The sequence below is a fragment of the Anomaloglossus baeobatrachus genome, chromosome 11 (assembly GCF_048569485.1).
Source record: "Anomaloglossus baeobatrachus isolate aAnoBae1 chromosome 11, aAnoBae1.hap1, whole genome shotgun sequence".
NCBI lineage: Eukaryota > Metazoa > Chordata > Amphibia > Anura > Aromobatidae > Anomaloglossus > Anomaloglossus baeobatrachus.
Window position 1 is genome coordinate 142,911,218 of NC_134363.1, and position 22,245 is coordinate 142,933,462.

At 48.6% G+C, this 22,245-nt stretch overlaps 1 protein-coding gene across 2 annotated transcripts in view; it reads right to left on the reverse strand.

The window, feature by feature from the left end:
- The window catches only part of LOC142256892 (membrane-spanning 4-domains subfamily A member 4A-like), a 37,834-nt gene extending 33,880 nt beyond the window's left edge, over positions 1-3,954 (reverse strand). For both annotated transcript variants that reach the window (XM_075328858.1, XM_075328857.1), the window contains exon 1: positions 3,870-3,954. The gene's annotated coding sequence lies outside the window, so the exon portion shown is untranslated. The remainder of the gene's footprint in view (positions 1-3,869) is intronic.
- Positions 3,955-22,245: the final 18,291 nt, after the last annotated feature.

The following is a 22,245-nucleotide window of genomic DNA, read 5'->3' on the forward strand; positions in this document are numbered from 1 at the left end:
TGCACACAAAAAATCCACATTTCCCATAGACATTGCTGGAAAATCAAAACACATGCATTTTGGCATTAAAACGCTGCAATTCAAAACGCTGCGGAAACGCAGGTAAAAACGCAAAGTGCGGACATAGCCTAATAGCGCTATATAAGTAAAATTGTCTTTTTTTCTGCCTTTAACAGTTTTTTGCAAATAGTTGCATGTTTTGGCCAACGTCTCAGAATATAACTTATAGTTGATATACAGTATATAAAATCATAAAATCACTGTGGGGGGTGAAGTAAAGTTGCGCCACCAAAATTTGTTGAAAAAGTAAATTATATTATTTATATGGAGAAAAATGTTTATATTAAAAGGGGAAGGAGAACTCAATATGAGAAGATCTGGAGCAAGTGGCTGGACTTTCCAGGATTAGCGTCATTTGATCTACTGAAAGATAGGATATTTAGGGAGGCTTTGCACGTTGCGATATTGCACGTGCGATGTCGATGGGGTCAAATCGAAAGTGACGCACATCCGGCGTTGCAGTCGATATCGCAACGTGTAAAACCTTTTTGATACGATGAACGAGCGCAAAAGCGTCGTTATCGTATCATCGCTGCAGCCTCCGACATTTCCATAATGCCGGTGCAGCGACAGGTACGATGTTGTTCCTCGCTCCTGCGGCAGCACACATCGCTGTGTATGAAGCCGCAGGAGCGAGGAACATCACCTTACCTGCCGCCGGCTGCAATGAGAAGGATGGAGGTGGGCGGGATGTTTACATCCTGCTCATCTCCGCCCCTCCGCTTCAATTGGCCGCCTGCCGTGTGACGTCACTGTGACGCCGCACGACCCGCCCCCTAAGGAAGGAGGCGGGTCGCCGGCCAGAGCGACGTCGCACGGCAGGTATGTGCGTGTAAAGCTGCCGTAGCGATAATAATCACTACGGCAGCTTTCACTAGATATCGCACGTGCGACGGGGGCGGGACTATCGCTGCAGCATCGGTAACACATTGTTACCGATGTCGCAACGTGCAAAGCCCGCCTTAGACTATAGGTAGGAAAGGAAAGATCGCAGTGGCTGAGAAATAAGGAGGGCAGGTCATTATGTGAATAATGAGGGATGTAGAGAGTGGAGGGGTGAGACTGTCGACCGGAAGAAGGGAGGGGGAGGGGAGGGATCGGAGGGGGAGGGGAGGGAGGGGAGGGAGTATGTGTGAGGACTACCCTCACAATTTGTTGTTATGTTTATGAAGTTTTAAAATGCAATAAAAATTTATCTGATTTAAAAAAAAAGTTGCGCCACCAAATTTTGCAACTCTTTTTAGTTAAAACACAAACAAAACACATTTCCTAAATCTGTTTAAAACATCTGTGAAAGCCACATTGACGTAAAAATCAGAGAACTAACTAAACCACAATAAAAAACAACTTAAAAAAGTTGAAAATCTCATTTGTTGAATTTCCTTCAATGTCACTAAATGAAACCACCCCTAACCCCCCCCCCCGAAAGAAATGAACAAATAAATCCGGCCGTATATTTAATACACTGCTCAAAAAATAAAGGGAACACTTAAGCAGCCCTATAACTCCAAGTCTATCACACTTTTGTGAAGTCATCCTGTCCAATTATGGAGCAGCACTGATTGTGTATCAATGTTGCTCCTGTTCTGCAAATGGAAGAGACAACAGGTAGAAATGATCGGCAATTAGCAAGACCACCCCTATAAAGGAGTGATTCTGCAGGTGGTGACCACAGAGCGTTTCTATGTTCTCATTCTTTTTGGCTGTTGTTTTGGTCACTTTTGCATTTTGTCTTTGCTCTCACCCTAGAGGTAGCATGAGGGGGTGTCTACAACCCACAGCAGTTGCTCAGGTAGCGCAGATCCTCTAGGATGCTACATCAATGCGAGCTGTGGAAAGAAGGTTAGCTGTGTCTGTCAGCGTAGTGTCCAAAGGATAGAGCAGATACCAGCAGACAGGCCATTACACCAGGAGATCTGGAGAGGGCCATAGGAGGGCAACAACCCCGCAGCAGGACCGCTACCTCTACCTTTGTGTAAAGAGGAACAGGAGGAGCACTGCCAGAACCCTGCAAAATGACCTCCAGCAGGCCACTAATATCCATGTATCTGCTCAAACTGTCAGAAACAGACTCCACGAGGGTGGTATGAGAGCCCGATGTCCACAAATGGGGGTGGTGCTTACAGCCCAACACTGTGCAGGGCGATTCGCATTAGCAAGAAAACACCAAAATTGTCAGATTTGAGATTGACGCCCTGTGCTCTTTACGAATGAGAGCAAGTTCACGCTGAGCACATGATAGATGTGACAGAGTCTGGAGACATCGTGAAGAATATTCCGCTGCATGCAACATTCTCCAGCATGACCAGTTTGGCAGTGGGTTAGTAATCCAAAAAATTGAAGAAACGAGGCACTCACCGGTTTGAAGATAATTTCAGAAGACGGATTTATTCAGGCATTGGGAGGAGGGTGCGGGGATGACGTGCACACATCATCCCCGCACCCTCACCCAATGCCTGAATAAAACCGTCTTCTCAAATTATCTACAAACCGGTGAGTGCCTCGTTTCTTCAATTTTTTGGATTTTTACAGCTCTGCAGCTTTGGCGTGCACCCCGGCGAATAGATCCATACTCTAGAACATGCTGAAACACCTGAACAGGTCTAACAAGGCAAAGTCTTTGCTTGACGTTATTATTAGTGGATATTAGAGTGTAATTGGTCGTTTATGAAAAAATAGTGTCCAGTGTTCCTTCTATCTTTAGTGGGTTAGTAATGGTATGGGGAGGCATTTGTTTGTAGGGCCGCACAGCACTCCATGTGCTAGCCAGAGGTACCCTGACTGCCAATAGGTACCTGGATGAGATCCTCAGACCTGTTGTGACACAACATGTAGGTGCAGTGGGCCCTGGGTTGATATTAGTGGCTGCTGGTGGTAATTTTGCAGGGCTCTGGCACTGCTCCTCTCATTCCTCCTTGCACAAAGGAGGCAATAGTGGTCCTGCTGCTGGGTTGTTGCCCTTCTATTGCCTCTTCTACATCTCCTGGTGCACTGGCCTGTCTCCTGGTGTCTGTTCCATCCTCTGGAAACTGTGCTGACAGATGCAGCAAACCATCTTGTTACAGCTCACATTGATGTTCCATCCTGGATGAGATGCACTACGTAAGCAACCTCTGTGGGTTGTAGACACCCCCTCATGCTACGTCTAGGGTGAGAGCAATGACAAAATGCAAAAGTGACCAAAACAACAACCAAAAAGGATGAAAACAGAGAAATGGTCTGTGGTCACCACCTGCAGAATTGCTCCTTTATAGGGAGTCTCTTGCTAATTGCCGATCATTTCTACCTGCCTGGTCCTTGTGTACAACAGCAGTAGAGATTGATTCACAACCGATGTTGCTTCATAACTGAACAGGATGATTTCACAGAAGTGTGATAGTCTTGGAGTTACATTGTGTTGTTTAAGTGTTCCCTTTATTTTTTTGAGCAGTGTATATCCACAAAACAACATGTCCCTGTCGAAAACAAGCCCTCACGTTGCTACGTAGACTGACAAAAATAAACAATTATGACACTCGGAATGCAAAAAGATAAAGAAAACAATCTAGCTGTGTCCTCAAGGTCCAAACTAGCTGAATCCTTAAGGGTTAATATTAGATTTGTTTGGGGGTCTTCATTCCTGTTTATATCCAGAAAGTGAAAGTGAATTGCAGAACTGACGACAACAGCTCTAAACTCCCTACTGACTTCATAGTGTGCTACAAAGCATCATATTACAGTTTGCTACAAAGTATCGGAAAACAAAGGATCAGTTTACAGGTTCTGTAGATCTTTAGAACCTTCTCTAGCTGGATCAGCACAAGACTTACCCAGAGGTTTCCTCCCTGATAGTATGAAGGAGCTGAGAACAGAAATTACTCAAGACTCATGTGACTCTATATGGGGAGGAGTAGTTGGGGTTTTACATCTTCCTGGGAATTGTACCAGTTCAGATCACTTTTTGCCTCGCCCATACATAGTGGCTCATTTCACTTGTATTTCTAAGCTACATTTTCTTTTTTTTTTTATAGAAATATTTTCAGTTTTTTGAGTATTGGCCATTTTTTTTTTTCATCCTAAGTCAACATGAAGCTTTTATTCAGTCAAAAACAGTAAACGACTTAAAGAATTGATATGTTCCTTTATTTCTTAAATGCTGAAAAGAGAAGTGGATACAAATTAGTCTTGTTTCACCATTTAAATAAATTGGAAACTTTTCAAAGAGTATTTTAAATGTTTTTAATGTGGATTTGGAGTAGAATCCTAATCAAAATCTGTGAAAAAACAGCAACTCAATGTTAACGAACCCTTCAGATGTCAATGATTTTTCTTCTATGCAAAATAAGACAGAAATAAACACAAAGAGAGACAAAGTCAAAAACTGTAGACCACTAATAGCACAGGAAATAACAACAAATGTAGCCGTTTTCTGTGTAATGTTTTTTTATGGCTTTTTTTGCCAAATCTCTTCCCCTTTCTATGCGATTCCATGACAGGTCACTGATTATTCGGTGACCTGCCTCCTTTTGAAATTTCGCTCAGCCATCGCAGTTTGATTTCCCTGCCATCATCTGATTTTTAATAAAATGTCACCGTAAGCGCCGCATGCATAGATCAAGATCTTAGCCTAATGAAGGTGTCATTGAGCCAAGATATCGATATGTGCCACTTTATTGACCATCCGTGGAACCAAACTGCACATGCAGGATTACACCAAATGTACAGGGAAGGAGATGTATACACAGCATACAGAGCTCTACAATATATACAACAAACAACTATATACAGAGCTCCATGCTATATCCTGTGCTAAAGAATATAGATATGTGAAAATACTATATAGCATAGAGATGTGTCAGTGTATATAGTGTGGATTCCAAATTCTGTACTATATACAGAACCCCATACTATATAAACATCTGTACACTATATACTATACATACATAACTCTACATTATATACTATATAAACACAGCATTATATTATATTATGCTGTATACAACACATAGGATACAAAGGGACTGCTGTATACACATCATATAGGAGACAGAAGGAGTGTTCTATATACATCACATAGGAGACACTACAACCCTGCTGTATGTAGGTCGCATAAGAGACACTGTGAGCTCTGTATATACATCGTATAGGAGACATGAGACTACTGTATATAGATCAAACAGGGGTCTGGGATTACTGTATACACATCATATAGGAAACACTGAAATTGATGTATATACATCACATAAGACACGGTAGGCTTAGTGTACATTATATAGGCGACACTGGGGCTGATGTATATACATCACATAGGAAACACTGTGTTTGCTTCATAGAGGGTGCAAAAGGCTACATCTCTGAATTCACCCAAATCCTGGAGATGGGGAAGATGACAGGCTGCAGTGCAAAGGAGACAATTTGTTACCAAACTGGAAAGCAGAGCAAGAACTCCGGCCCCAAAAAGCCTTCCTGATGCTGGTACTGGGCAAAGTCAGGCTTAGAAACAACCGTGGTTGGGCTGCAGCAGCCTAATATGTGTTCGAGCACATGAGCGCACCTTGGCAATCCTCAGAAATTTTAAAGGGCCAGCAGTTAAGAGACGTTGATGACCAAAAAATGTAGCTGGCGGCTCACTTTGTACCATAGTTCTGCATCCCATTGGAAATGTGCCCGGTTGGGCAGATAACCAATCCCAGCACTGTGAAGGTTGCATACAGAGTAATTAACAGGTAGCAGTTAATTCCTGTCAATATTGGATAAACATTTAGGCCAGCAGTTGTGGATTCTTCTGGGACCACCTGAATACCTTGTAGATAAAAAAGTGAGCACATAGTCCAACAGTATGACACTGAAAAGACTATGCAGAAAAATGTACAAAGGCAAGTGGCACTCACCATCCTTATAAAGTCCTTTTATTCAATCCTTTAACAAATGGGGTGAGGGTGGGATGCGTGTAGGATGATGGCTGTTTTGATGGGTCTCCACTGGCACATAAGGTGTTAAACGCTGGGGAATCATTTTTTTCTCTTTGTGTAGCCACGCTATTTTTACTGCAAGGAAAAAGAATATTTAATTTTTAATTATAATTTTAGCTTTTCAGATATATCCATGATCGAGGAGCCTATTCACATCTGTGGGTAAAATTGCAAAAGTTTTGGTAGCTGGCAACCCAGGGGAGCGCAATATCTTCCTGATTTATGGTTATACTTATTCATGTGCGGTATGTGAAGAATGCTTGAAGGATGTTTGGAAAGATGATGGCCATATTGTTTCTCTAAGAGGCTCCTGGGGGAGGGCTGGCAAATGTCATGCACAACAGAAATGAGGGTTAAAACTGGATTACTTGTTCAATTACCTGTTCACAGTCAAGGGTGTAGGCAGTGATCCAATGCCCCCAGCCATTAATCTGTAGAACTTATAGCTCCACTTATGACAGCCAGAAAGGGAACTTTGTATTTCCCTGCTCCATTTTGGTGCTCCAGGTTTTAGTATTATTGTGGTCAATTACTGGAAGAGATGAATCATGCTTTAAAAGAATAAAGTGTTCACAGGCTCATTGCTGAACACCCACATCAATTCATTCTCTGTCTACATGGGGGTGGATCGAACAGCATGTATCAGATGTCAGGTTTACCGTGAAAAAGCCTACAGGGATAGCAATAAAATGGGGCTCCTGAGCTAACCCTCAGTCTAGGGGCACTAGCTATCCCTAATCTCAGGGATACCCTTAAAGGTGTTCAGTCCTGAGTCTCCTTCCTGGCCCTGCTCCTGAGCAGCCCTGATCTTATGACCCCCTACCCCAAATGGGGGGCTGAGACAGGACGTGTGAGTAACCCCACAAAGATAGACAGATGAGGAAACCAAAACACGCACACACAGGTATAAGAAACTAAGAGGCAAGGAGGAAAATAAGAGTAGGAAGGACACGAGAAGACGATGGGTAAACCCCACAACAACACCAAGCGAAAAGCAACTAAAGGCCCCGTTACATGCAACGACATATCTAATGATATGTCGTCAGGATCACGGAATTCGTGATGCACATCTGGCGTCGTTAGCGACGTCGTTGCGTGTAACAGCTCTGAGCGACTGTTAACGATCAAAAATACTCACCTTATCATTGATCGTTGACACGTCGTTCATTTTCAAAATCTCGTTGGTCATTGTGGACGCAGGTTGCTCATCGTTCCTGAGGCAGCACACATCACTATGTGTGACACCCCGGGAAGGATGAACAACAGCTTACCTGCATCTCCTGGCAACAAGGTGGGCGTGTCGTTAATGCGGCTGTTCTCCGCCCCTCCGCTTCTATTGGTCGGCCGCTGTGTGACGTCGCTGTGATGGTGCACGAACCTCCCCCTTAATGAAGAGGTTGTTCGCCGCCCACAGCGACGTCCCTAGGAAGGTAAGTACATGTGACGGGTGGCAGCGATTTGCCCTTGACGCACAAACGACGGGGGAGGGTACGCTCGCTATTGATATTGCTAGTGATATCGTAGCGTGTAAAGCCCCCTTGACTCTCCAGCAAATCTGGGACACAGCAGCACACAGACCAACACAGCATAAACTATAGTCGGCATGGGTAGAAGATTTCCTCCAGCCTAACTATGAGAGTAGCAGATGTGATAGGCTTACTTACAACATGTGATCCCATAAGCCTAACAAGCAGACTAGCAGAGGTTAACTCTTGCTAGCCTGTCTATGAATGAGCATACAGCTGGTCAATGACTGAGTCTGCCTGTTTACATTAGAAACACAAGAGTAACCATTGGGTGGGGTGCCAGACTCTGCAATATGAACAGGGTCTGATGCTCCCATAACAGTCGGTGAGTTTTGTGCAAAACTCTGTGTGACATTTCCTTTAAACCTGTGTTCCCCCACAGTCTGGGAACAAATCCAAGACTTGAGATGTTTTCCTGAGTTTTCTAGCATGTGCTAGAGATATGGAAGATACAAAGGGTTTTGGGATTCATAATGATCTATGTACTGCACTGTGGATATTGGCGCAATAACATTTTTTATATGATTTTATATGTAGGCATTACAGGTGCATGTGTCATGCAAGGAGCTGCATATAAGAAAGTTTAAGATTAATTAAACTCACATAACACTTAATACAATATAAAATAATAGTTTTTAATTGACTGTTCGGAAAATAATATGCTAGAAAAATTATAAAATCATAAGCTGTGTACATAGATATGGCCTTTGAACTTGACTTGTATTTTTCTTTCCGTTTATGGTTCACAATAACTCATGAGTTCATGTCTATGTGTTTAAGGCAGATGTCAATGCTGCTGTGGAGTCTGGAGGAACATCTGGCAAACTTTTTCCCATCTCCTGCGTTGGCTCAGAGGACATCAGGGACCTGTTTACTGGAATGATATGTAAGTCATGTGACTTTTATGAGGGGGAGATTTCTGGGCAATGTGCCTGTTCAAAGAAACAAATATCCCCATCTTTAGCAAAATTCAGCAAAGAAATGCATACACCGTGTGCAGAATTATTAGGCAAGTTGTATTTTAGAGGATTTTTTTATTATTGATCAACAACTATGTTCTCAAAAGACTCATAAATATCAAAGCTTAATATTTTTGGAAGTTGGAGTTGTTTTTTTTAGATTTGTCTATCTTAGGAGGATATCTGTTTGTGCAGGTAACTATTACTGTGCAGAATTATTAGGCAACTTAATAAAAACCAAATATATTCCCATCTCACTTGTTTATTTTCACCAGGTAAACAAATATAACTGCACAAAATTTAGAAATAAACATTTCTGACATGCAACAACAAAACCCCAAAAGATTAGTGACCAATATAGCCTCCTTGCTTTATGATGACACTCAGCAGCCACCATCCATAGATTCTGTCAGTTGCTTGATCTGTTTACGATCCACATTGCGTGCAGCAGCCACCACAGCCTCCAGACACTGTTCCCAGAGGTAAACCCTACATCTGTGCTCAGATAAACTCTACATCTGTGCTCAGGCAAACTCTACATCTGTGCTCAGGCAAACTCTACTTCTATTCTCAGGTAAACCCTACATCGGTGCTCAGGTAAACCCTACATCTGTGCTCAGGTAAACCCTACATCGGTGCTCAGGTAAACCCTGCATACGTGCTCAGGTAAACCCTACATCGGTGCTCAGGTAAACCCTACATCTGTGCTCAGGTAAACCCTACATCGGTGCTCAGGTAAACCCTGCATACGTGCTCAGGTAAACCCTACATCGGTGCTCAGGTAAACCCTACATCTGTGCTCAGATAAACTCTACATCTGTGCTCAGGCAAACTCTACATCTGTGCTCAGGCAAACTCTACATCTGCGCTCAGGTAAACCCTACATCTGTGCTCAGGTAAACCCTACATCTGCGCTCAGGTAAACCCTACATCTGCGCTCAGGTAAACCCTACATCTGTGCTCAGGTAAACCTACATCTGCGCTCAGGTAAACCCTACATCGGTGCTCAGGTAAACCCTACATCTGCGCTCAGGTAAACCCTACATCTGTGCTCAGGTAAACCTACATCTGCGCTCAGGTAAACCCTACATCTGTGCTCAGGTAAACCCTACATCTGTGCTCAGGTAAACCCTACATCTGTGCTCAGGTAAACCCTACATCTGTGCTCAGGTAAACCCTACATCTGCGCTCAGGTAAACCCTACATCTGTGCTCAGGTAAACCCTACATCTGCGCTCAGGTAAACCCTACATCTGCGCTCAGGTAAACCCTACATCTGTGCTCAGGTAAACCTACATCTGCGCTCAGGTAAACCTACATCTGCGCTCAGGTAAACCTACATCTGTGCTCAGGTATACCCTACATCTGCGCTCAGGTAAACCTACATCTGCGCTCAGGTAAACCCTACATCTGTGCTCAGGTAAACCTACATCTGTGCTCAGGTAAACCCTACATCTGCGCTCAGGTAAACCCTACATCTGCGCTCAGGTAAACCCTACATCTGTGCTCAGGTAAACCTACATCTGCGCTCAGGTAAACCCTACATCGGTGCTCAGGTAAACCCTACATCTGCGCTCAGGTAAACCCTACATCTGTGCTCAGGTAAACCTACATCTGCGCTCAGGTAAACCCTACATCTGTGCTCAGGTAAACCCTACATCTGTGCTCAGGTAAACCCTACATCTGTGCTCAGGTAAACCCTACATCTGTGCTCAGGTAAACCCTACATCTGCGCTCAGGTAAACCCTACATCTGTGCTCAGGTAAACCCTACATCTGCGCTCAGGTAAACCCTACATCTGCGCTCAGGTAAACCCTACATCTGTGCTCAGGTAAACCTACATCTGCGCTCAGGTAAACCTACATCTGCGCTCAGGTAAACCTACATCTGTGCTCAGGTATACCCTACATCTGCGCTCAGGTAAACCTACATCTGCGCTCAGGTAAACCCTACATCTGTGCTCAGGTAAACCTACATCTGTGCTCAGGTATACCCTACATCTGCGCTCAGGTAAACCTACATCTGCGCTCAGGTAAACCCTACATCTGCGCTGAGGTAAACCTACATCTGCGCTCAGTTAAACCTACATCTGCGCTCAGGTAAACCTACATCTGCGTTCAGGTAAACCCTACATCTGAGTCACCCAGGCAGAAGAGTTTAAGAACAGCCTGCTGTTGTTTCCCCTTAGCTGTGCTGAAGTTACTGGTGCAGGTGTCACTGTGACTGCATGAGGAAGCAGAGTAAAAGGAGGAGACAACTTGGACCGCTAAACGTTCAGAAATCCTAGGTGGTGGTAGAACATGTGCTACTCCTTCTGCCTGTGGGACAGCAGCCAATAGGTTTACCCAGTGGGCAGTTAGTTAGAAGTAACGTCCCTGCCCGTGCTTACTGGTCCACATATCGGTGGTAAAATGAACCACTGATGGCGTTACTCAGAGCACACTTGATGTGGTCCACAACATGTGTGTACAAGGCAGGGATGGCTTGCCTGGAAAAAAAGTAGCGGTTTAGAACAATGTACTGTGGTACAGCCACCACCATCAGATTTTTGAAACAGTCTGTTTCCATAAGCTGGAATGGCAGCATTTGTAAGGCGAGCAGTTTTGTAATTCTGTCAGTCAGGACCATGGCTTGTGGGTGGGTAGGGGGGTACTTCCTCTTTCTGGCGAGGATTTGTTGGATGGAAAGCTGAACGCTTCCATGTGAGACTGAGGACATGGTTGGTGACAATGGTGTATGTGGTCGTGCAGTCACATGCCTCGTCATGCAGGTGGTGCTCAGGTTCAGAACATTTTGTCCTCGCGTCAAGCTCTGATGGCACAGGTTGCAAATCACCCGTATCCTGTTGTTAGGACATTGCTTGAAGAAATTCCACCCCAGGGAGGTCTTTGGAGCAAGTTTAGGTGTGCTAAGTTCATCGTCGTGGTGGGCAGTAGCAGCCGATGTACTGGTTTGGGCTCGGCCACTGTCCTTTTCCACCCTCCTCTGTTACGAGGGGGACCCGGGGAAGCGTGCCAAGATGATGAAGAGGCAGCTTCCGCCAGTCAAGGTCCACTGTGCGGTGTAGGGGACCGCTGCTATGGTCGTTAGAGAGTGAGCGGGTTGTTGCTGATGATCGTCTGTTACGTAACAGACGATCTGCGTACACCGGCTTGCCCTAACCCGTGAGGGTTGTATGGGACGGGGCTTACAGCTCGGTGCACTTGTTGCACAAAGAAGCACAGTGGCACCCACGCACGTGTGCCCAAACGGAAGTCACGGAAACGTGGCACGAGGGTAGCACAGCGGTGCCCGTGCACGTGTGCTTCAATAACAAGGTGAGTTCGAGGAGCTCACCGAAGGCAGGGACACGACCTGCAAAACAAGGTGCTGCCGGAGCAGCAAGGGCAAAGCCCACAAGAAGACAATAATGCCTGTACAGCAGCGTAGCAGCACACTGCCAGTCATCCAACAAAAGAGGACGGTCGCGCACCGCCATATTGGAAAGCGGGGCTTTTAAGGAGGCGCAGCTCCACCCAAAGGCAGGCGCGAGGCGGAGACGGCGGATTTGACCCATTCGGGATCCACGACGTCCCAGCCCGGCCAATCAGGGTTCACTACATCACCAGACTCGTCATCAAGCCGTGTGATGTCAGTGGGTGAATCAAAACCTGCCACGTGGTGCACATGCTCATTCTCCTGCCTCTGAGACATAGAGGCGGGATCTGTGGCTTCACAAGATGCAGGGATAACGAGAATCTTGCTGCTTCCCTGAGAAGCTATCCTCTGCACATCGTGTAATCTCCTGGACCTTTGGCGCTGCTGAGCAGGAGGGCTCATGGCAGGCAAGGAATGGGAGACCACATCATTCCTTGCAACAGGGGAGCCACGTAGTCTCCTAGACCTTCGGCGCTGCTGAGCAGGAAGGCTCGTGGCAGGCAAGGAATGGGAGACCACATCATTCCTTGCAACAGGGGAGCCATGGTGTAACATTAATCCCCGTCTAGGGCCCCCCCCCCTGCTGGTGCTCGAAGGCCGCTACCAAACCCGGGACGTGGATATGATCTTCCAACTCCCAGGATCTATGCTCCGGCAGACAGAGCCAGAGGCCTCTGGCTCTATCTGCCTCTCTGCAGACCTTCACTCTTCCTCTCCTAGGACTAGACTGGGCTTGTTTCCTTGCCTCAGGCCAGCTCACTCCTGGGTGGGCGTCTCCATCTCCTCACTCCGCCCACCTTGTGTGTCAGTCTGAGCCCGAGGAAAGGAATCAAGTTTCACTGGGGATGTCTGCTGTGAAACTGCTGGGGGTGGGGGTGTGTGTGTGTTGTTACCTGTGTCCCCTGGCTTGTCCAGGGCGACACAGAAGTACCCCCCTACCCACCCACGAGCCATGGTCCTGACTGACAGAATTACAAAACTGCTCGCCTTACAAATGCTGCCATTCCAGCTTATGGAAACAGACTGTTTCAAAAATCTGATGGTGGTGGCTGTACCACAGTACGTTGTTCCAAACCGCTACTTTTTTTCCAGGCAACCCATCCCTGCCTTGTACACACATGTTGTGGACCACATCAAGTGTGCTCTGAGTAACGCCATCAGTGGTTCATTTTACCACCGATATGTGGACCAGTAAGCACGGGCAGGGACATTACTTCTAACTAACTGCCCACCGGGTAAACCTATTGGCTGCTGTCCCACAGGCAGAAGGAGTAGCACATGTTCTACCACCACCTAGGATTTCTGAACGTTTAGCGGTCCAAGTTGTCTCCTCCTTTTACTCTGCTTCCTCATGCAGTCACAGTGACACCTGCACCAGTAACTTCAGCACAGCTAAGGGGAAACAACAGCAGGCTGTTCTTAAACTCTTCTGCCTGGGTGACTCAGATGTAGGGTTTACCTGAACGCAGATGTAGGATTTACCTGTGCACAGATGTAGGATTTACCTGTGCACAGATGTAGGATTTACCTGTGCACAGATGTAGGGTTTATCTGAGCACAGATGTAGGGTTTACCTGAGCGCAGATGTAGGGTTTACCTGAGCGCAGATGTAGGGTTTACCTGAGCGCAGATGTAGGGTTTACCTGAGCGCAGATGTAGGGTTTACCTGAGCGCAGGTATAGGGTTTACCTGAGCGCAGGTGTAGGGTTTACCTGAGCGCAGATGTAGGGTTTACCTGAGCGCAGATGTAGGGTTTATCTGAGCACAGATGTAGGGTTTATCTGAGCGCAGATGTAGGGTTTACCTGAGCGCAGATGTAGGGTTTACCTGAGCGCAGATGTAGGGTTTACCTGAGCGCAGGTGTAGGGTTTACCTGAGCGCAGGTGTAGGGTTTACCTGAGCGCAGATGTAGGGTTTACCTGAGCGCAGATGTAGGGTTTACCTGAGCGCAGATGTAGGGTTTACCTGAGCGCAGATGTAGGGTTTATATGAGCGCAGATGTAGGTTTACCTGAGCACCGAGGTAGGGTTTACCTGAGCACCGAGGTAGGGTTTACCTGAGCGCAGATGTAGGGTTTACCTGAGCGCAGATGTAGGGTTTACCTGAGCGCAGATGTAGGGTTTACCTGAGTGCAGGTATAGGGTTTACCTGAGCGCAGGTGTAGGGTTTACCTGAGCGCAGATGTAGGGTTACCTGAGCGCAGATGTAGGGTTTACCTAAGCGCAGATGTAGGGTTTACCTATGAGGCCTACAGGGATGTCTTCTCCAAGAGGGCTGCAGATATTCTTCCCCCCCACCGGCCATACAATTGCCGAATTGACCTGAAACCAGGCTCCGAGCCCCCTAGGGGCAGAGTTTATCCACTCTCTGCTCCAGAGACGGAGGCTATGTCCAAGTATATTCAGGAGAGCCTGGCGAAAGATTTATTCGCAAATCTGTATCACCGGCCGGTGCGGGGTTCTTTTTTGTGCAAAAAAAGGAAGGGGATCTGCGCCCCTGTATCGATTACAGGGCATTAAATGCAATCACAATTAAGAACAAATACCCGTTGCCCCTCATTACGGAGTTGTTTGATCGATTCCGAGGGGCTAAGGTCTTCATGAAGTTAGACCTACAGGGGGCATACAATCTAGTGCGAGTCCGAAAAGGCGATGAGTGGAAGACCACCTTCAACACCAGGGACGGTCACTACGAGTATCTCGTAATGCCCTTCGGACTCTGCAATGCCCCCGCCGTGTTCCAAGACTTCGTGAATGACATTTTTCGGGATTTGTATCTTTCCATGGTTGCATACCTGGATGACATCCTTATTTTCTCTCCCGATCTTGCCACCCATCGGAGGGATGTCATTCGGGTACTCAAGAGGCTCCGCACCCATTCCTTATATGCCAAGCTGGAGAAGTGTGTCTTCGAACGTGAGTCCTTGCCGTTCCTAGGATATATCGTGTCCAGTCAGGGGTTGGCAATGGATCCGGGGAAGTCGGAGACAGTGATGACCTGGCCTGAGCCCTGCTCGCTGAAGGCGATCCAACGATTCTTGGGGTTCATCAATTATTATCGCCAGTTTATTCCCAACTTCTCAACGGTGGCAGCACCCATTATTGCCCTTACCCGCAAGGGTGCTAATCCCAAAGCCTGGACAAGGGAGACGGTAGAGGCCTTTCACGTTCTTAAAACCCACTTCTCCAGAGCTCCCATTCTCCATCGTCCAAATGTCTCTAAACCCTTCCTACTGGAGGTAGATGCCTCTTCGGTCGGTGCAGGCGCAGTCCTGTATCAGAAGAATGAACGAGGAAGGAAGCATCCGTGCTTCTTTTTCTCAAAAACCTTCTCTCCAGCCGAGAGGAACTACTCCATTGGGGATAGGGAGTTACTCGCGATGAAGTTGGCATTCCAGGAATGGCGGCATCTCCTAGAGGGTGCGAAGCATCCATTTGAGGTATTTTCCGACCACAAAAACCTCACGTACCTCCAGACAGCACAACGTCTGAACCCAAGGCAGACTCGATGGTCTCTGTTCTTCTCCCGGTTCTGCTTTATTATCCGCCACGTGGCCGATGAGAAGAATGTACGGGCCGATGCCTTGTCGCATTGTATGGTCGTGCTGGAGGAAGAAGAGGAAGAGCCTTGTCTTATATTACCCCCGGACAGCTTGAGGATGGTCACTCCCACTTCTCTGGACCAGGTGCCACCGGGCAAGACCCTCGTTCCCCCTGAGTTACGGAATGAGGTGCTATCCTGGGCCCATGCCTCCAAGGTCGGGGGTCACTTCGGGGTCAAAAGGACCAGAGACCTAGTGGCCAGGCATTATTGGTGGCCGAGAGTAGCCCAAGACATACAGGAATATGTGGGAGCCTGTATGTCGTGTGCACGGAATAAGCCGTCCCGGCAGAGACCTGTGGGTCTTCTTCACCCACTGCCAGTGCCGGATCGTCCCTGGGAAGTGGTGGGGATGGACTTCCTGGGAGATCTGCCCAAGTCAGCAGGGCACAGGGTCGTGTGGGCCATCACAGATCACTTTTCTAAAATGGTCCACTTGGTGCCTCTCCCACGACTCCCGACGACACGTGCCCTCGCCACCTTGTTCATTCGAAATGTATTTAGGCTGCATGGCATGCCTGACAAGGTATTCATTTAATACATTTCACCTTTACAGTGAATACTTCAAACACACTTTTTTTTCCTTCTGTCCTCAGTCTTAATCCTCCCCCCCTTTTTTTCCCTTTGTTTTCTTTTTTTCCCCTTTTTTTGTTTGTCAATGATGGCAACTTTATCCACCGCTGCACGTGTCTATGAGTCACGAAGGGGTGGATGACGTAATCCCTGTGTACGTGGCCACTTTCTAACACATTTATAGGAGGCTGCGACTCCCTGTCTGCTATAGTCTTTCTTTGTACTTTGTCCTGATGATGAGGACGGATATGTCCTCGAAACGCGTAGACCTGTGAAAAAATAAATAAAGAAAGAATTTACTGACAAGCATCTGGATTCTTTGTGGTCTGGCGCGGATTTTGAAACCTGCTTTCTGCTCTACCTTTTTGGAATACATCTATACTGCGGGACCGCTGCCTTCCACAGTTACTACGTGCCTTCATAGGGGTGGTGACTTGCACAACCCCTTCAGGTGAGTGTACTAACCCACACTTGCCCCCACGTGTCATACCGGGTAAGACCCTATTTTGCACCTTTTTTTTCCACAGTTATCCTTACTACCTCAGGGTCGTCGGACGACAAGCCAGATTGGGCCGGCAAAGACCCCGAGAATTTATTAAGTCGTACGGGTTTCAGAAGGGACACATGAAAGGTATTGGCTATAGCCCAGCATGGAGGGAGCTGGAGCCGGTATGCCACTGGGTTGACCTGCTCTAAGACTTTAAATGGCCCCAGATACCTAGGGGTGAACTTGGTTGCCTGTACCCGTAGATTGATATTTTTAGAGAACAGCCACATTAGGTCGCCAGGGGCGAAACATGGTGCAGGGCGGCAGTGCTCATCATCTGTCGTCACTATCTGGTCCTTGGCCCTCTTAAGGGCCTCCTGGGTGTTATCCCAGATCTCCCGGGCCTCGGTCACCCAATCCTCCACCCTAGGGTCAGGTGACGTAAGAGGCATCAAAACCGGGATTCTGGGATGTTGTCCGTTGTTTAGCAGGAACGGGGTCTGGCCAGATGACTCATGGACTGCATTATTAATGGCAAATTCGGCCCAAGGAAGGAGGTTAGCCCAGTTGTGCGTGGAGATGAAGTGGCGGATGTAAGTTACCAGGGTCTGATTGGTCCTCTCCACCAGTCCATTGGTCTCAGGATGGTATGCGGAGGAGATGTTAAGCTCTATCTGCAAGAGCTTACAGAGTTCTCTTCAGAACCGAGATGCAAACTGGGGACCCCGGTCACTCACCACCTTGTCAGGCATGCCATGCAGCCTAAATACATTTCGAATGAACAAGGTGGCGAGGGCACGTGACGTCGGGAGTCGTGGGAGAGGCACCAAGTGGACCATTTTAGAAAAGTGATCTGTGATGGCCCACACGACCCTGTGCCCTGCTGACTTGGGCAGATCTCCCAGGAAGTCCATCCCCACCACTTCCCAGGGACGATCCGGCACTGGCAGTGGGTGAAGAAGACCCACAGGTCTCTGCCGGGACGGCTTATTCCGTGCACACGACATACAGGCTCCCACATATTCCTGTATGTCTTGGGCTACTCTCGGCCACCAATAATGCCTGGCCACTAGGTCTCTGGTCCTTTTGACCCCGAAGTGACCCCCGACCTTGGAGGCATGGGCCCAGGATAGCACCTCATTCCGTAACTCAGGGGGAACGAGGGTCTTGCCCGGTGGCACCTGGTCCAGAGAAGTGGGAGTGACCATCCTCAAGCTGTCCGGGGGTAATATAAGACAAGGCTCTTCCTCTTCTTCCTCCAGCACGACCATACAATGCGACAAGGCATCGGCCCGTACATTCTTCTCATCGGCCACGTGGCGGATAATAAAGCAGAACCGGGAGAAGAACAGAGACCATCGAGTCTGCCTTGGGTTCAGACGTTGTGCTGTCTGGAGGTACGTGAGGTTTTTGTGGTCGGAAAATACCTCAAATGGATGCTTCGCACCCTCTAGGAGATGCCGCCATTCCTGGAATGCCAACTTCATCGCGAGTAACTCCCTATCCCCAATGGAGTAGTTCCTCTCGGCTGGAGAGAAGGTTTTTGAGAAAAAGAAGCACGGATGCTTCCTTCCTCGTTCATTCTTCTGATACAGGACTGCGCCTGCACCGACCAAAGAGGCATCTACCTCCAGTAGGAAGGGTTTAGAGACATTTGGACGATGGAGAATGGGAGCTCTGGAGAAGTGGGTTTTAAGAACGTGAAAGGCCTCTACCGTCTCCCTTGTCCAGGCTTTGGGATTAGCACCCTTGCGGGTAAGGGCAATAATGGGTGCTGCCACCGTTGAGAAGTTGGGAATAAACTGGCGATAATAATTGATGAACCCCAAGAATCGTTGGATCGCCTTCAGCGAGCAGGGCTCAGGCCAGGTCATCACTGTCTCCGACTTCCCCGGATCCATTGCCAACCCCTGACTGGACACGATATATCCTAGGAACGGCAAGGACTCACGTTCGAAGACACACTTCTCCAGCTTGGCATATAAGGAATGGGTGCGGAGCCTCTTGAGTACCCGAATGACATCCCTCCGATGGGTGGCAAGATCGGGAGAGAAAATGAGGATGTCATCCAGGTATGCAACCACGGAAAGATACAAATCCCGAAAAATGTCATTCACGAAGTCTTGGAACACGGCGGGGGCATTGCAGAGTCCGAAGGGCATTACGAGATACTCGTAGTGACCGTCCCTGGTGTTGAAGGCGGTCTTCCACTCATCGCCTTTTCGGACTCGCACTAGATTGTATGCCCCCTGTAGGTCTAACTTCATGAAGACCTTAGCCCCTCGGAATCGATCAAACAACTCCGTAATGAGGGGCAACGGGTATTTGTTCTTAATTGTGATTGCATTTAATGCCCTGTAATCGATACAGGGGCGCAGATCCCCTTCCTTTTTTTGCACAAAAAAGAACCCCGCACCGGCCGGTGATACAGATTTGCGAATAAATCTTTCGCCAGGCTCTCCTGAATATACTTGGACATAGCCTCCGTCTCTGGAGCAGAGAGTGGATAAACTCTGCCCCTAGGGGGCTCGGAGCCTGGTTTCAGGTCAATTCGGCAATTGTATGGCCGGTGGGGGGGAAGAATATCTGCAGCCCTCTTGGAGAAGACATCCCTGTAGGCCTCATAGGTAAACCCTACATCTGCGCTTAGGTAAACCCTACATCTGCGCTCAGGTAACCCTACATCTGCGCTCAGGTAAACCCTACACCTGCGCTCAGGTAAACCCTATACCTGCGCTCAGGTAAACCCTACATCTGCGCTCAGGTAAACCCTACATCTGCGCTCAGGTAAACCCTACATCTGCGCTCAGGTAAACCCTACCTCGGTGCTCAGTAAACCCTACCTCGGTGCTCAGGTAAACCTACATCTGCGCTCATATAAACCCTACATCTGCGCTCAGGTAAACCCTACATCTGCGCTCAGGTAAACCCTACATCTGCGCTCAGTTAAACCCTACATCTGCGTTCAGGTAAACCCTACACCTGCGCTCAGGTAAACCCTACACCTGCGCTCAGGTAAACCCTACATCTGCGCTCAGGTAAACCCTACATCTGCGCTCAGGTAAACCATACATCTGCGCTCAGGTAAACCCTACATCTGCGCTCAGATAAACCCTACATCTGTGCTCAGATAAACCCTACATCTGCGCTCAGGTAAACCCTACATCTGCGCTCAGGTAAACCCTACATCTGCGCTCAGGTAAACCCTACACCTGCGCTCAGGTAAACCCTATACCTGCGCTCAGGTAAACCCTACATCTGCGCTCAGGTAAACCCTACATCTGCGCTCAGGTAAACCCTACATCTGCACTCAGGTAAACCCTACATCTGCGCTCAGGTAAACCCTACATCTGTGCTCAGATAAACCCTACATCTGTGCACAGGTAAATCCTACATCTGTGCACAGGTAAATCCTACATCTGTGCACAGGTAAATCCTACATCTGCGTTCAGGTAAACCCTACATCTGAGTCACCCAGGCAGAAGAGTTTAAGAACAGCCTGCTGTTGTTTCCCCTTAGCTGTGCTGAAGTTACTGGTGCAGGTGTCACTGTGACTGCATGAGGAAGCAGAGTAAAAGGAGGAGACAACTTGGACCGCTAAACGTTCAGAAATCCTAGGTGGTGGTAGAACATGTGCTACTCCTTCTGCCTGTGGGACAGCAGCCAATAGGTTTACCCGGTGGGCAGTTAGTTAGAAGTAATGTCCCTGCCCGTGCTTACTGGTCCACATATCGGTGGTAAAATGAACCACTGATGGCGTTACTCAGAGCACACTTGATGTGGTCCACAACATGTGTGTACAAGGCAGGGATGGGTTGCCTGGAAAAAAAGTAGCGGTTTGGAACAACGTACTGTGGTACAGCCACCACCATCAGATTTTTGAAACAGTCTGTTTCCATAAGCTGGAATGGCAGCATTTGTAAGGCGAGCAGTTTTGTAATTCTGTCAGTCAGGACCATGGCTCGTGGGTGGGTAGGGGGGTACTTCTGTGTCGCCCTGGACAAGCCAGGGGACACAGGTAACAACACACACACACCCCCACCCCCAGCAGTTTCACAGCAGACATCCCCAGTGAAACTTGATTCCTTTCCTCGGGCTCAGACTGACACACCAGGTGGGCGGAGTGAGGAGATGGAGACGCCCACCCAGGAGTGAGCTGGCCTGAGGCAAGGAAACAAGCCCAGTCTAGTCCTAGGAGAGGAAGAGTGAAGGTCTGCAGAGAGGCAGACAGAGCCAGAGGCCTAGGTTGGAGCCTAGGGCCTCGTGCAGAGAGTCCGGCAGACGCTAAGTGCCGTCTGCAGGGAGCCGGGGAGACAGCTGGTGGAACCGCAGGTAGCCGGGGCTGGGCAGTGGCCCCCCGGTACGGAGTCGGGGAGCCAGGTGGAAGCCGGAGTGCAGGAGAAGGGTGCACGGACGTGGAAGAGAGGACTTACACCACCAAACTGGGTCAGGGAAGAAACAGCAACCGCAGCCGCCTGTGGGACCCTTCCATCCAGCCGTTTGTTTCAGCAGAGACTCTGTGTGCTTCATTGGGCTGAGTGAGTACCACCGTGCCGTGCGGCACAGCGCTGTCCCCGTGCCCCTGCACCTCTACAGGCCCCATACCCGCCTGTCCACCATCCAACCCCATCACTGGGCCCCGGGATCACCAACCCCTACCGATGGAGGGGCAACACAACATCTGGCTGCTCCGCATCACCACTCCAGGGATCCCCATATTGAGCAGCGGTGGTGCTACAAATCACCACAACCGTGGGTGGCGTCACGGACAATAGACAATATCCCAACACCCAATCCCCTTTCACTCACGGGCGAGGAGCGCCGCTCGAGAACCCCCGGGACCCGGCCCACAGCTCGAGCCACCACTGAGCAGCAGCCGCCGGACCCGAGCAGTTGGGTGAGCGCAGTGCTGACACCCTCCTCCCCGCCCGCGACACTTCCTCTTTCTGGCGAGGATTTGTTGGATGGAAAGCTGAACGCTTCCATGTGAGACTGGGGACATGGTTGGTGACAATGGTGTATGTGGTCGTGCAGTCACATGCCTCGTCATGCAGGTGGTGCTCAGGTTCAGAACATTTTGTCCTCGCATCAAGCTCTGATGGCACAGGTTGCAAATCAGCCGTATCCTGTTGTTAGGACATTGTTTGAAGAAATGCCACCCCAGGGAGGTCTTTGGAGAAAGTTTAGGTGTGCTAAGTTCATCGTCGTGGTGGGCAGTAGCAGCCGACGTACTGGTTTGGGCTCGGCCACTGTCCTTTTCCACCCTCCTCTGTTACGAGGGGGACCCGGGAAAGCGTGCCAAGATTATGAAGAGGCAGCTTCCGCCAGTCAAGGTCCACTGTGCGGTGTAGGGGACCGCTGCTATGGTCGTTAGAGAGTGAGCGGGTTGTTGCTGATGATCGTCTGTTACGTAACAGACGATCTACGTACACCGGCTTGCCCTAACCCGTGAGGGTTGTATGGGACGGGGCTTACAGCTCGGTGCACTTGTTGCACGAAGAAGCACAGTGGCACCCATGCACGTGTGCCCAAACGGAAGTCACGGAAACGTGGCACGAGGGTAGCACAGCGGTGCCCGTGCACGTGTGCTTCAATAACAAGGTGAGTTCGAGGAGCTCACCGAAGGCAGGGACACGACCTGCAAAACAAGGTGCTGCCGGAGCAGCAAGGGCA